Source organism: Lepisosteus oculatus, chromosome 10 (assembly GCF_040954835.1).
Source record: "Lepisosteus oculatus isolate fLepOcu1 chromosome 10, fLepOcu1.hap2, whole genome shotgun sequence".
Lineage (NCBI taxonomy): Eukaryota > Metazoa > Chordata > Actinopteri > Semionotiformes > Lepisosteidae > Lepisosteus > Lepisosteus oculatus.
Window position 1 is genome coordinate 39,430,095 of NC_090705.1, and position 13,338 is coordinate 39,443,432.

The window sequence follows — 13,338 nt, forward strand, 5'->3', positions numbered from 1 at the left end:
GAGGTAAAAAAAAACAACTTTGAATCTTCCTATTTCAGCTTTTCCACTAGCACAATTAGCTTCGGCATTACTTTCATGTTAATCTTTATGTTAATAAAAAAGATAATGAGAGTTTTGCCTTTGGTAGTTTCTGACTTGTTTAGAGGGAGCGGAAACAGGAGAAGAGCATGCTCATAAAACAAACTACAGTTCGGCTACACTGCTTTGAACAGCAGACAGATTCATAATAACATAGACAAAGGCCCAGAGGAACAGGAATGAAGCTTTGATTTTCTCCCATTGCTGAACACATTACACAGAGACACACACTCTACTCTAGTCACTGTTGTACAAGGACTGAAAAGCAATTCTGTTGGTTCGAACAGCTGGTTTGCATGTGTACTAGGGGGTCAATACACTGGCCAGGGTATTGGTCGTTTAAGAACCTAGTTACCACGTGCAGAAAAGCTCGTTCCCTGCCCTGTTAATGCCCTCTGAAAAGAAAAGCAGCACTCTGCCTATCACGCGTGAGAAAAAAAAATAGCTTTCGGGGCAATGTGAGGGTTTTATTTTGCACTGGCAGTTTTGTAACCTTCCTGTATTGTCCCTGAGGTATCCTATCATACAGCTCTCAGCCTTTCAGCACATTTCCTTTTTTGTGCGTTCTGTACAAATGGATAACTCCTGCGGTAACGCTTCAGGTGTGGACTAACGTCACACCCACGCTTCTCTCCAATTCAGGAGGAGCCATCAAGGCAGCTGCGTGAAAATACACAAAGGAAGGCATCCAAACGGTGAGGAGGACCTGTCTCTCACAGTAAGTGAAAGGTGCCGTGATTGTTCCAAGGGTTTCATCACAATTGTGACTGCAAGGAAAGTAGCCGTTCTTCCATTTCTCTTTCAAAGAGCTTTTTGTTTTTTCAGATATGACTGAACCTCGTGCCGGCTGATCTCGTTTTGCTATGGTCTTACACAAAATTTGAATTTTTAAACTCCAGACACCTTAAATTTACACTAAAGCCGGCTAGAATCTCCATGTACCTACTGTATCGCTATTATGGTTTGAGTAACATGGCAGCAAAGATTCCTTATTAATGGCCAAGTATTTGTTGTCACTGGGAAATTTAGGATCTTTCAGATAACAGGCAGGCAGGAAATCTTGACTTGCTACTTGACCTAGCTATCTGGTGTCATATTTGTACAAATACCATACTTTTTTTCCCCCAGTGACACAAAAAAAGGATTCATACAAAGAAAGGATTGTTGTTGTTTTTTCCCCACAATCAGGCGCATAATTATGCAGAGCTTCAGGTAGGATAAGAGATCAAACATTTTCTTCTACTGAGTGATGAGTCTGTCTTACAAACCAAAGCTTTCGAAATCACTCTCAGTGGCTTAAAAAAGCAGGGTCACAAAAACAAAATGATAGATCTTAAGTTTAATGTCTGAACACACCAGGAGTATCGATAGATTACACCAATAAGAAGAGGCACCACCATGAAGATGTTATGGTATGGGAGGTATTTATGTCAAATAACTCCACAGTGTTAAACTCTGACATCACATGAACTTAGGTCCTTATGATTATTTTTCATTAAAATCTTTCTTATCTTTATTAATATAAATGCACATTGCTTCCTTTAGTCATGTTGCCTTCTGGTACTGTTCCAGGTATGCACATAGCAGCCCGTCATTCCAAACTTGCCAGGCTGTTTGGCATCGCAGGAACAAGCTGGTCTGCACTTCCTGCAAGCCAGCCCAAACTGCCATTATTTTAAATTATCAAACCGTGTATTACCCATAAGAAAGAAAAAGACTTTCACATGGTGGAACAGAGAATAAGCTCAAAACTATTGTTCAGATTTCAACAATTAATAGCATTAATAGCCCTTAAAAATGGTTGAGGAAAGGAGAAGTGTCAAAGACATGTCAAGTCCGAAAGAGAAGGGCCGGCCATAACCTTAAAAATGAAGATGTCAAAGCTGCCGAAGTTTCCATACGGAACCAAATTCTCCCTTTAAACTTATTTTCTACTTAAGAAGCACACAAACTTCACGAATGTGGTTTCGTAACATAACCTATTCCTAAGTTGAGGACCAAGTGTCATTAAAAAAAACAGATGACCATATTACAAAGAAGAAGAAACCTCAAATAAATGAGATTTTGCCATTTCTAAAAAAAAATCCAGACTCAGCACAGTTTTAGATTGCAGTATTCAAAATTATCTGAGCAATATTCCAGTAATACGATCTTTTATTGTTATTGTTTATTGATGTTGGTTTTACTTGTTGTTTTTATTTTAGTCACTGTCCTTTGTGTGTTCTAAATACAGTACATACAGGAAGGAGTCCTTTTATTGGAGCATTAGCAAAATTTAAACATTCCAAAAGCAATACAGCATTCTTTTTTAGGATTCATTACAATTATATTCTTTTTCTGCCCTTGTTGACCTTGTCCAGGATAAATAGATTAAAAAAAGCTCAGCGGAGAGCTTATATTGTAACTGCACCACCATTTATGAATGCGGCCTACAGTATTCAACGCCAAGTTCTCCTCACCAACCTGCCTTTCTTCCAGATTATAGCTCTCCGTACTCTGTGAGCTGAATGCTTACAGCCATTCACAGGCCTGTGTGCTGCCCGATTTATAAGCTCCCATTTCAGAGCTGGCCAGGCCTCTCCAATGGGAGCCAGCCTCACTCACAAAGGATCAGCACTAAACTGGAAGGTTATCTAATCTGAACGAACCTACACCGCATTCTGCCAAAGACTTAATCATTGTAGTAACTCCCCAGGAACCTGGATTTCAGGATGAGTTCAACAGGCCTAGAGGTGGTCTGAATCTAAGCTGAGTCTTTTCCAAACTGATTCCTTTGAGGAGGTTTAAGCACTTACTGTACTGTCAAATTACCTATACCCCAAAGTTTCCCATTTTGAACTCAAAACTTCATTTTCTGTTACACTACCACAGATTTAAAAACACAGGTTATTCAACCCTCCATTTTCTAACTGCTTCATCCAAATCAGGGTCACGGTGGAGCTGGAGCCTATCCCAGCAAGCACCGGGAACGAGACAGGATACACCCTGGACAGGACGCCAGTGCATCACAGGATACACACAGGCACAAATACACGCACACACACTCACTCCAGGGCCAGTTTTCCCAGAAGCCAATTAACTTACCAGTATGTCTTTGTTTTGTGGGAGGAAACTGGAGCACCTGGAGGAAAACCATGCAAACAAGGGGAGAACATACTCACGCCACGTTAATAGCACCCCGGGTCTGGAACTGAGGCAGCAATACTAACCACTGCGCCCACATGCCACGCAAAACAGGTTATAAACCTTTTTTGTTTACCAGTTATCCAAATTCATGGCTTCCTTCTAAGCCTTTCTTATTGACTCTGCTGCTGCTTCTGCTCAGATGGTTATCTGCCACGATACACAGATACTTCAATAAAATTCAAATGCTGACATGATTCAGTGGGCTGACAAGAGAGACTGAAGAGGAAGGAGTTCAGCGAGTGTAACATTGCTCCGGTGGATCACTTCTATCAGCTCAGAGAGCAAGGTGAACATTGTGCTTCGGCACAGAAAAGGCTTTCAGAAGCCGTTTTCTGCTGGAGAATTTACTTAGCATTGCAAGTAACAATATACACAGAAATCATGACAAAGAAGAAGTACAGAAAGAGGAATGCATTCTTAGGGCTGGGAAGAGGTGAGATTGGGGAGTTTTGCCAGAATGCAAACGGCAAATAATTGCCAGGATAATTCCACGCTGTAAAAAGAATTAAAAAAAAACCTGTCTACTGTGGTGCCATGTTCTGGTGTCCAAGAAAAGCACACCTAAAGAATCCTCTGCAGAGGAAACGTTTTTTTTCCTTTCTCCTTTACATCATGGAACTAACCTCTGTGTGTTCCATTAGCAGTCAGAGTGGTTATTTAGCAAATGTGTATCCAAATATCCAATTCCACCTTCAGAGATCAGAGCGTACACTTCGATTCAATACCTGCAGAGTCTCCGGCACAGGGCACAAGGAGACCCCGTGAAACACACAGTCAGTCACAGGTCGAGCCCGAAATAGTCTTGTGACCAGGGCCTTTCTTGGCTACTGGATCACCTCACCTCAGAATCTGACACAATCAATAAGACATGAGACAAGTGATGAATAAGTAAAAGAAAATGTGACATAACCTCTCACCTGAAATCAAAGCCAATAAAGTGATATTATCTTTATCTAAAAAACTGTGAGAACGAAGCGAATGCAAAACCACAGCACCAAGAAGCAAAGTGGGACTTGATCCAATGTGTTTGAGAAGAAAATGAAGATGCAGTATAATCAGGACTTAAAGAACATCTGGTGACACTGAAAAATACAGATGCAGTATTTTTTACTTAAATATCCACACAACTTAATTAAACACACAGTAAGAGTGTGTGGTACAGTACAGTATATGATACATTATTTGAGATAAAGGATACTTCTTTAATGACTAACAAGAAATCTGTTGTGTAACAACTCAGAAAATGGAAAACGAAAGGCCAGTTTTTCAGAATAGATTAATATAGCAAAACTACTTTATACTACACAATAGAGCCAGTCTTCACCACTGCCCAATTGCAACAGTAATTTCTGCTCTCTTTTATGTCATCCCTGGGGGCTGAGCAAGCCACAATGTTTTCTTTGATGAGCAGTTTAACATTTCACAGGTTAGAAACATGAAGGCTCCTTGGCCATAAACTGTATCCCCATCCAAAACATTATCCGCCTCAAACTGAAACGGACTACTGGGAAAATAAGAGGCAAAAACAAAGGATTTGACACAGATGTTGACAAGGATAGCCCCGATGCTTTATTTAAAAAAGCACCTCTGATTTGTAGCCAAGTAGTGTAAATGTGTCTTCACTTCACACCTGCTCTCCTAGTGTCTAGTTTCATTGCTGAGCCTGAAGCAGTCATCCGAGTTGAATTTTTCAACATTTGTTAGGATCTAGATTACCTGAACAGAAAAGAACTGGCCAGTCCCTTGCACTGTAACTGCAAGCCAATGACAGGACGTAAAAAAGTACCATTAAGACCAAGAGGAAAGCAAAGCTTTGACAATTATTTTTTTTCTGCTGCATCCACCTGTTTTCCATCTCTTTTCCACGTCTTGGCTCCCGGCTCTGAATCACGTGACCTCACACAGGTGAGAATGAGGACGTGGAGGAAGACCCGCCCCCCCCCCTTGAATAACTTTTCCTTTAGCATGTGACTGGCAACATACTGGAGGCCGAGAGGAACGCCCCTTACCGAGAGCACCACAAACCTACAGGCGTTGGGGAAACCACAGAGGTCGCAGTGTTTGCTGAGAGAGGAGAGAGCTCTGGCCAACTAATCCCCCTCTACCCTTGGCAGTGCTCAGCTAATGGTGCACCATGGCCTGGGGAGCCCTAGTCACGAGACCTGATCAAACAGCCCACGCTGCATTCAGTCAGGTGCTTTAACCAGCTAAGACACTCAGAAGCCCCGCTCAGTCCCTCCTGAGCACCAGGAAGAATATCAACAATTTCCTACTTTCTCCCAAAAGACACTTCAGAAAGAAAAGAAAAAACACCACCAAGAGGGTTCCCTGCTAGCCTGACATGTTTCTGTATAATTATCTTTGCCAATAGAATGCGACAGTATAAAGATTCAGCACATCAATCGTATGCAATACCTGCAGATTCAACAGACCGTTAAAAATACAGATGCCACAAGACACTCTTTAGTTGAATCTGATTAAGAGTCTGCCCTAACACACAGTAATGGGTTTCTCAGTCCAACACAGACTTTTCTCGGCACCAGGGAGAAAACGGATTCAATCCAGGATTTAAACGGGACTTCTTAGGACTTAGGCATGCTTCGCTACAGCTGCACCTACTTGGCAGGTCCTGCAGATCTTTCTGCTTAGATCATGCTTTTAAGGGGCGGTGCAGTGGCTCTGTGGCTCAGGATCTGCGCCTGTGGCTGGAAGGTTGCTGGTTCAAATCCCGTGGCCGGCAGAGGAATCCAACTCCGTTGGGCCCCTGAGCAAGGCCCTTAACCCCAGCTGCTCCGACCCCAAGCTTCTCTCCCTGTCAGTGTGTCTGTGTCTCATGGAGAGCAAGCTGGGGTATACGAAAAGACAAATCCCTAATGCAAGAAATTGTATGTGGCTAATAAAGTGATCTTATCTTAAGTCCCATTCCTCACTCGGTCAAACAACCCCCCCCCCCCGTCTCAAGTTATACCACCTCTCCTCTTTATCACAGGTTTAGGCTGGGGACACACTATGTGAACTGGACTTTCACGATGCTGTTACAGCAGCTCACCTGAAAGACAGGATTGCAAGCCGTCGTTGGGCCAATTGCACTGAGGCTGCTGGTCTGAGTCCTACTGTAGGTGTGTGTCCAAGCTCGGATCTTCAGCACACACACACAATACCTCCACTCAGTGGAGCTGTAGGCATGCCCTATAAAGAGCAAACAGGAAAAGATACAGCATTACTGCATGTATGACCTCATGATGCTACAGCTCTGTGAATATCAGTTCTTGCTGAGGAGGTTCAAAACTTGTAAGTTACAAAGCAAGTTCAGAACATTTCAGTGCACTGTTGTGTGTGACAGTCGCAGCTCAATTAGGATTTATATAAACTTGTTAGAATGCTGATGGTAAAGAGATGAATCAGAGACAAATTACTTAACGCCATTAAGGCATGATGTACTGTATAAGACCTTAATTTGCTTAACCCTCCCACACACAAGATTGTTTTGTCTTTAACCTGCAGTCATTACAACATGTTAAACTTCCATGTTTATGGAAAACCACAGTGCGAGTATGAGTGGGTATTTCTACAGGAAACGCTGTTCTTTCAAAAACCAAGTAATAGTCACAAGAAGGAAGCTCTAGATCTATTTGGAAATGACAAGGTTAGGTACAGTAACTAACTGCTGTTAGGTACATACAGTATATAAGGAAGTACAGTTATCAAGGACTGGGTTTACCCCAAAACAAATCACAGGCTCATTCCACTGGGCTTGGACAACCAGAATTGAAGAGAACATACTCAATATCAGCTATACCAATTAACTACAAGAAAGTGAAGAGCTGCTTTTGTATTTGGAGAAGAATATGATATCCTTGCTTTTAGAGTGATACTTTATCTACTGTATATTCTGAAAAGACATTTTTAGGTCTTGTATTGTTATGTTTGTGTAAAAAGAGCATATAAGTGCTCATATACTGCAAAAATGCTTCCTTTGATGAAAAAGAACTAAAAAACTATTATATTTACAAGCAATGGGATTAAGTCATCCCAACAAGCCTCTCTATACCTAGTTGAATATTCTGATGTTATAGGTTAACAGATGATTGCTTTAAACAATGAGTGCATATAATGTTTTATTACTGTAGGTATATGATCATATATATATACACATTTCTCGAGGATGAGATGCAAGATGCATTTAGACAGCAGGATAATGATTCAGCTACAATGAATTCAAAGAATTCAATCAAATAAAAAACATGTATTGAACCTCACAAAAGCAGTCCTTTTCTTCTTTCACTTAAGGAAAACTTTGCAGTGTGTATACACTACCTTGAATGTGGCCGAGATTCTATATTTTAATGGCGCTCAATTCACATCTGGCTCTTTGGGGGGAAAAAAAAACTTTGGATAGTGTCCACCTTCAATTCTGCAGTTTCATGTCTTTTAAAATTACTTTGCAGTCCTGCCAGGTCAGAAGCCCAGTTCATAGGCTTTTTCAACTGGTAGCGCTTTCATGTCCTGACAGGCCTTAAAGGATTAAGAAAAGGTTCAAAGCTAATAGAAAAACTGCCAGCCCTAGTGATTTGCCATATTAGTAACAGATGTGTTCAACTGTATATAAAATACACAATTGTAATTCGTCCAGCCATAACCTTAAGCACCTTGTTTGTACTGACTTGTATTGCTTATAATAGTCGGGGAGGTCAACAGAGTGGAGCAGGTAAAAACTACAGTAAACAAATTAATGATTGACACATACACATTATGAAATATTTCAGTGTAAACAAGTACCTCTATGCAATAAAGTGAAAACAGCGGTGCAAGCACTACTCAGTCATCTGCTGAAGTGTAACGGTGAAAGACTTCTCCACCTCATTTCCTTTTAAGTCTGAGCCTTCATGTATCAGGCCAAAAACAATATCTGCATTCTTCTATAACGTTTGAAACACAATGATACAATGTGAAGAGGTATAGGAAACCCCATTCAGTACCAGGAGGTATACAAATCATAACACCTCTTCATCATGGATAGCGCAACAGATCAACATGGGAATGTGTGGAGGATTAAATTATATTTTACAAAATAAGTTTTCTGAAAATAAGCTTAATTTTCCCATGCACCTCTAGTTTCCTAGCAACCTACATTCCTAATGTAAACAGCCCTCGAAGCCGAGGCTAATTTCTCCCATGGATCTCCGTTATTTACAAACACTGGATTGGGGAAAGAAAAGCTTTCTCAGAGCTCTCATGCCTGTAACACAGGCTAAGGCACAGTGAGGTAAAAGCCAGTGAACAATGACCAACAAGTTTATAACTCAAACTCCGTACCCTTTTTAAAAAATGTGGGTTTACAGTATAGGGGGGAAAGGCTTAAAAAAACCTCAGTTTTCCTAAAATATTTCTGCTTTCTTCACCAACGAACAAAGCCTCCATGACTTTATTTTCACAAAGATTGTAATAGGAGCCATGTTCCCTTAAAACACAGTGTAGAATCGGCATGAATAATCTCACTCAATTTCATATATAAAAAGAGAGAAAAACACAACTGAAGTTATAATAAAATATACTGTAGTGGTTTTATTCACTCATTAATTAATAGCACTGATTTGTTGTTTTTAAGCACCATTTTTTAATGTTGTTGTTAAAAATTATCTTTCGGTCCACAAATTGGACTTCATCTTCAGTCATGTTCGGTAAATTCTGTACTTCTTTAACACAGAGTGAGTAAGTGTAAAAAAAAGGCAGCTTTTGTGCCACACACAAGATTTTAACACACAACTTCGGGACATTTTGCAAAAGAAACTGCCTTTTCTTCATAGAATGAAATACAAGCACAGGGCATTGAAGTTGTTGTTTGCCGAGAGCGAATATTAATTGAGCGAATGTTGTTTTTTGAAATGGACAGCTATCTGAAAACAAAATATCCATGCTCCAAAAAGCAAGGACAGATTTTACTGCATGTCAGTTTTCCTAAACTAAACCTATCAATTGACTAAATTGCGAAGAAATCCCATTCACTTTTTCAACTTGCACAATTATCGAACACATTTCTTTTTACCAAATCAGCCTTTTCCATTACGAAATACAATCTCAAAACACGTATTACTGACATTGCTATGGTGATGCATAACCACTGGCCTATTCTCCCTGCACATTGTGTTAAATAATGGGAGCTATTACCAAAAAAAAAAGATTTTTACTTTATTTTCTGTCTTCAAACCCTTTGTGACATGTTATTTGAATTGCCCTCCTACAGGCTCATTAAAAAACCCTCACTCTGAGTAATCGCGGGGACACTCAATTAATTGGAGCATTTTATCAGCGTCAGCAACATTTCTGCTGGTGACACTTTTTAACCATAGTGTAAAAGTATAGGTATGCCAAAGGTGACGTGGTTTATAAGGCCTATTAACTGGGTTCCACAAAATGCAGTACATCATTATCCACACTCATGCCTCGTCGTATTTTATCTCCCCATCGCATTTTTTCAGGACTAGCTTTCACCTTTAGCAGGTTTAAAGTTGACATTCTAAAGAAGTCCGTTAGCATGGGGCTGCAGTTCCAAGCCAGGAGGTGCAAATACTGTACCTCCTCTACTGTACATATTGTATGTATGCCTCCTACCCTGAGCCCTGGTAACTACAGACTTCTCCAGGGGCCTTGGGCGATGTCAAATGTCTCCTGGTGAGATCCGCAGCTCCACAGATATCAACCTTTGTCAGTCCTCTAACCCGTTGGCCCTGGCAAAGGGAACACAGCAGATTTCCTAGGAATGGATGACGAAACGCCAATCAGAGGATACAAGTGGAACCTATGTGCAAGAACTGGAGGCGCTTCTTTATCCAAAGCATGAAACAAGCAATTCGGCAGTATTGTGGAGCCAATACCTTGGTTTGGTTCAAGAAATGGCTGGATGAGGGCCTTGGATCGATACTACAGTATCTGCCAAGCAACCTAGACAGGTCACATGGCCTCCTATAATGTATAAATGTTCTTATTTTCTACACTTATTGCTACTGGTGGAGTTAAAAACAAGTGAGTTCAAGACAGTACGTTTTTCTCTTGAATTTCTTTCCACTGTGAGGTCCAAGTCCAGAGAGCAGCAGGCGGGAGTGGTACTGCTTAAATCAAACTGAAAAAAAAATTCACTTCTTTCAATTAGAAGTCTTGATGTTGTTTTATGAAAGTTTTATATTTGTAAAATGATGAGCAGGAAACCAAACGTCATACCCTGAAACAACTGTATTTAAATGGTCATGAGTTCATGACTCATTCACAATCGAATCCAGCTAAAAAACAACAAAACTTGAGAATCCAATTGTTATATAGTATAGTATACACATACTGCACAACTTATTTCCAAAGTGGAAAAAAAAAGGAAGAAGTGTGTACAAATTTTCATCGTGAAGAGGTAAATTACAAGCAAAATGTAAGAAATGAAACAACCACACAGCAACATTTATATAAATTATTCTTTCAACATCTTTAATCCAGCTGTTATGAGTGGAGAACCATAACCTGACTTCACATCTCTTCCAAATCCATCCAGTCTTGAAGGGTTTAGCAGAGCTTTTTTTATTTCTGCATTTCTACTTGTTTCTTACTATGTTTCGGATGCAGAATTTGCTTATTTGCCCTGGAGAGATAATCCTCTCCAACAAGCAGGTTTTAAAGACTCCAAAATGACTAAATAATTCCAATTAAAATAACTACATTTATTTGTTTACTTAATTAAAAACCTTAAACATAACCCATATTAGTCCATTTCCACTAAATGATGCAGAACTATCAAATAAGTTAGTTAATGATGTGCCAAATTACCTAGGAACTTGTGAACAGACTCAAAGTGCCTTATCTCAATTTTACTCCAATTTTTAGTGCATTTAGAAATCTGCCATTTAAAGGCTCAGCACTTGAATACATGCACTTTTCCTCCTTCTGTCTGCACTTACAAATATTAAAATTAAAACATATTTCATATTAATATACAAATCTTACAATTATTAGACACCTAAACTTTTTTCTTCGATTATGAATCTGGACACTAGAAATGCACTCTTTGGGTTTCAGAGCTTGAACTGACTGCTTCTCTACACCCTAAAAGGCACAGAAATGTAAGCCAAGATAAAGTCCTTCCTAGTTTACAGCTTAGTTTACGACAGTGTGAACAACTAGGACACAGACCAGCTGACACATAATGATACTTCATGTTTCGTTTGCATGAACATGCTGGTTTGACAGACAGTGGTGTGTAGGAGGTGTTGTCCCCCTATACTATGTAAATTCACAGGTTTGGGGTTAACCTATAATTAGAAAAGCTTACCAGAATAAACTCAGAAAGGTTCAAAATAACTATAGTACAATGCAGATTTTTGAAAACCAGCATACAGGTTCTTCGTGATACAAAATCATTTATGACAGTCTTGGTGTGTGCCCTGCTCAACCAATTTAAGGGTTTTTAATTAAGGCGTAAATAGACTGCACTTAATGGATTTAACAGATGACGAAGCATTTTAAAAATTCTTTGTGACATTAGCTTCAGGATACACCGTGAGGTCAGTTTAGTAAAGATACAAAAACACTTTATAGTTGTAGATTATAAAAGGTACCGCTTCACTACAAAATTATTTCACGTTTTTCACCCCAGCCTTACTTAATTTCTCTTTTATTCCAGAATATTTGTGGATTTCACATGACTGGCAACTTGCCTCAGAATGCACTCTTCACAGCCTGGTGTGCAATTCCTCCTGCCTGCTCCCCTGATAGGCAGTCTCCTGCACATTCACATCTTGTTGACAAAACCGTTTATAATTAAAACAGCATTAGCTAAATATTGCTGCAGTAATAAAAAAAATGCAGATTCCACTGGACACAAGGAAGCCATCCGATGCAAAAGAACTGAGGTCTAAAATGATCATACAGATCATATAACACAGGAATGGAACTACAGTAATCAAGAGCAGGAAGAGAAGTCACTTCTCCTCATTTTGAGAGACATTTATTACTTTCATTTCTAGAAAAGAACAACAGCCATCCTTATTTGCCATAGTATTAAAACAAAATATCACACAATCTGTATTACAGTACATCTATATATGGCTCCCTAAAACACCTCAAAAGAGCTCTTTCCTTTAATAAGAACATCCCATTCATTAGTATGCAGATCATTTTAAACCCAATATACATGGCATGTTTAGCTTGGATAGAGAGACTTTGACATGGCAGGTTTACAAAAAGGCAGTAAGTAGGAAAAAAGTGGAGGATAGAAAAAAAGAAACACTATTTCTATTTTAAACTGCACCAGAGCATTCCCTTTCAACTGAGAACCATGTGCAAAAGACTGGAAGCTGTCTGAGAAAGATGTGACCCTTTTAAAACATTTCAGTCTGTCTTTCTGAAACAGGATGAGGTTTCCCTTGAATAGTGGGATCTGGTGGCGTTTATACCATTTAACAGTTCAGCCCGGCCGTGAAGTACTGTAGGTAACGCGTTTGTGTGTTTTTAACGGAGCATTCAAAAATCACAGGAAAAAACGAAAATGAACAAAATCAATTCTAATAAAGAATGAAGAATGTTACTCGTCTACAGAACAGTGAAAAGAAACAAAAAAAAAATTTAAGGCTGTGGTGAATTCTTCATGTGTGAAACTAAAGAGACCTGAAAGCAGGATATAGAGCCGGACGTGGGGAGACTGAGAACTTGTGTGACAGTTTGTATTCGTATATGAGCCTTCAAACTGCTAGAGAGAAGATGTCACTTTGCAGTGCCACTCAACCATGACCCGCTTTTGTTACATGATGTCAAACTCCTGATATGTGCAAGGAAGCTGCAGGTTCAATAAAGGTAGCTCTGGGACCTTCACTCTTTAAACACTACCTAGTTTGTTTTCGCCAGTTTCCCAGGATGCTCCGAGTGTGAATCTTTACAGTTCAGTCGTAAGCAATGCAGTGGTCCTCTCTGTCAGTTCCATATCCCCTCTCTAAAATGAAAGGCAGTACCGGAAGTATCGACTGAGAACTAAGGACCTCTAGACCCAGATTAAAACCAACCTTTGACCTACCATACCTGCCAATCACAAATAAACCC

At 39.8% G+C, this 13,338-nt stretch overlaps 1 protein-coding gene across 15 annotated transcripts in view; it reads right to left on the minus strand.

The window, feature by feature from the left end:
• atxn1a (ataxin 1a) overlaps positions 1-13,338 on the minus strand; it is a 153,057-nt gene that overhangs the window by 56,654 nt on the left and 83,065 nt on the right. For 7 of the 15 annotated variants that reach the window (XM_069195164.1, XM_069195163.1, XM_069195161.1 and 4 more), the window contains one exon: positions 6,314-6,453. The exons of the other annotated variants lie outside the window; for them this stretch is intronic. The gene's annotated coding sequence lies outside the window, so the exon portion shown is untranslated. The remainder of the gene's footprint in view (positions 1-6,313; positions 6,454-13,338) is intronic. 15 annotated transcript variants of the gene reach the window in all.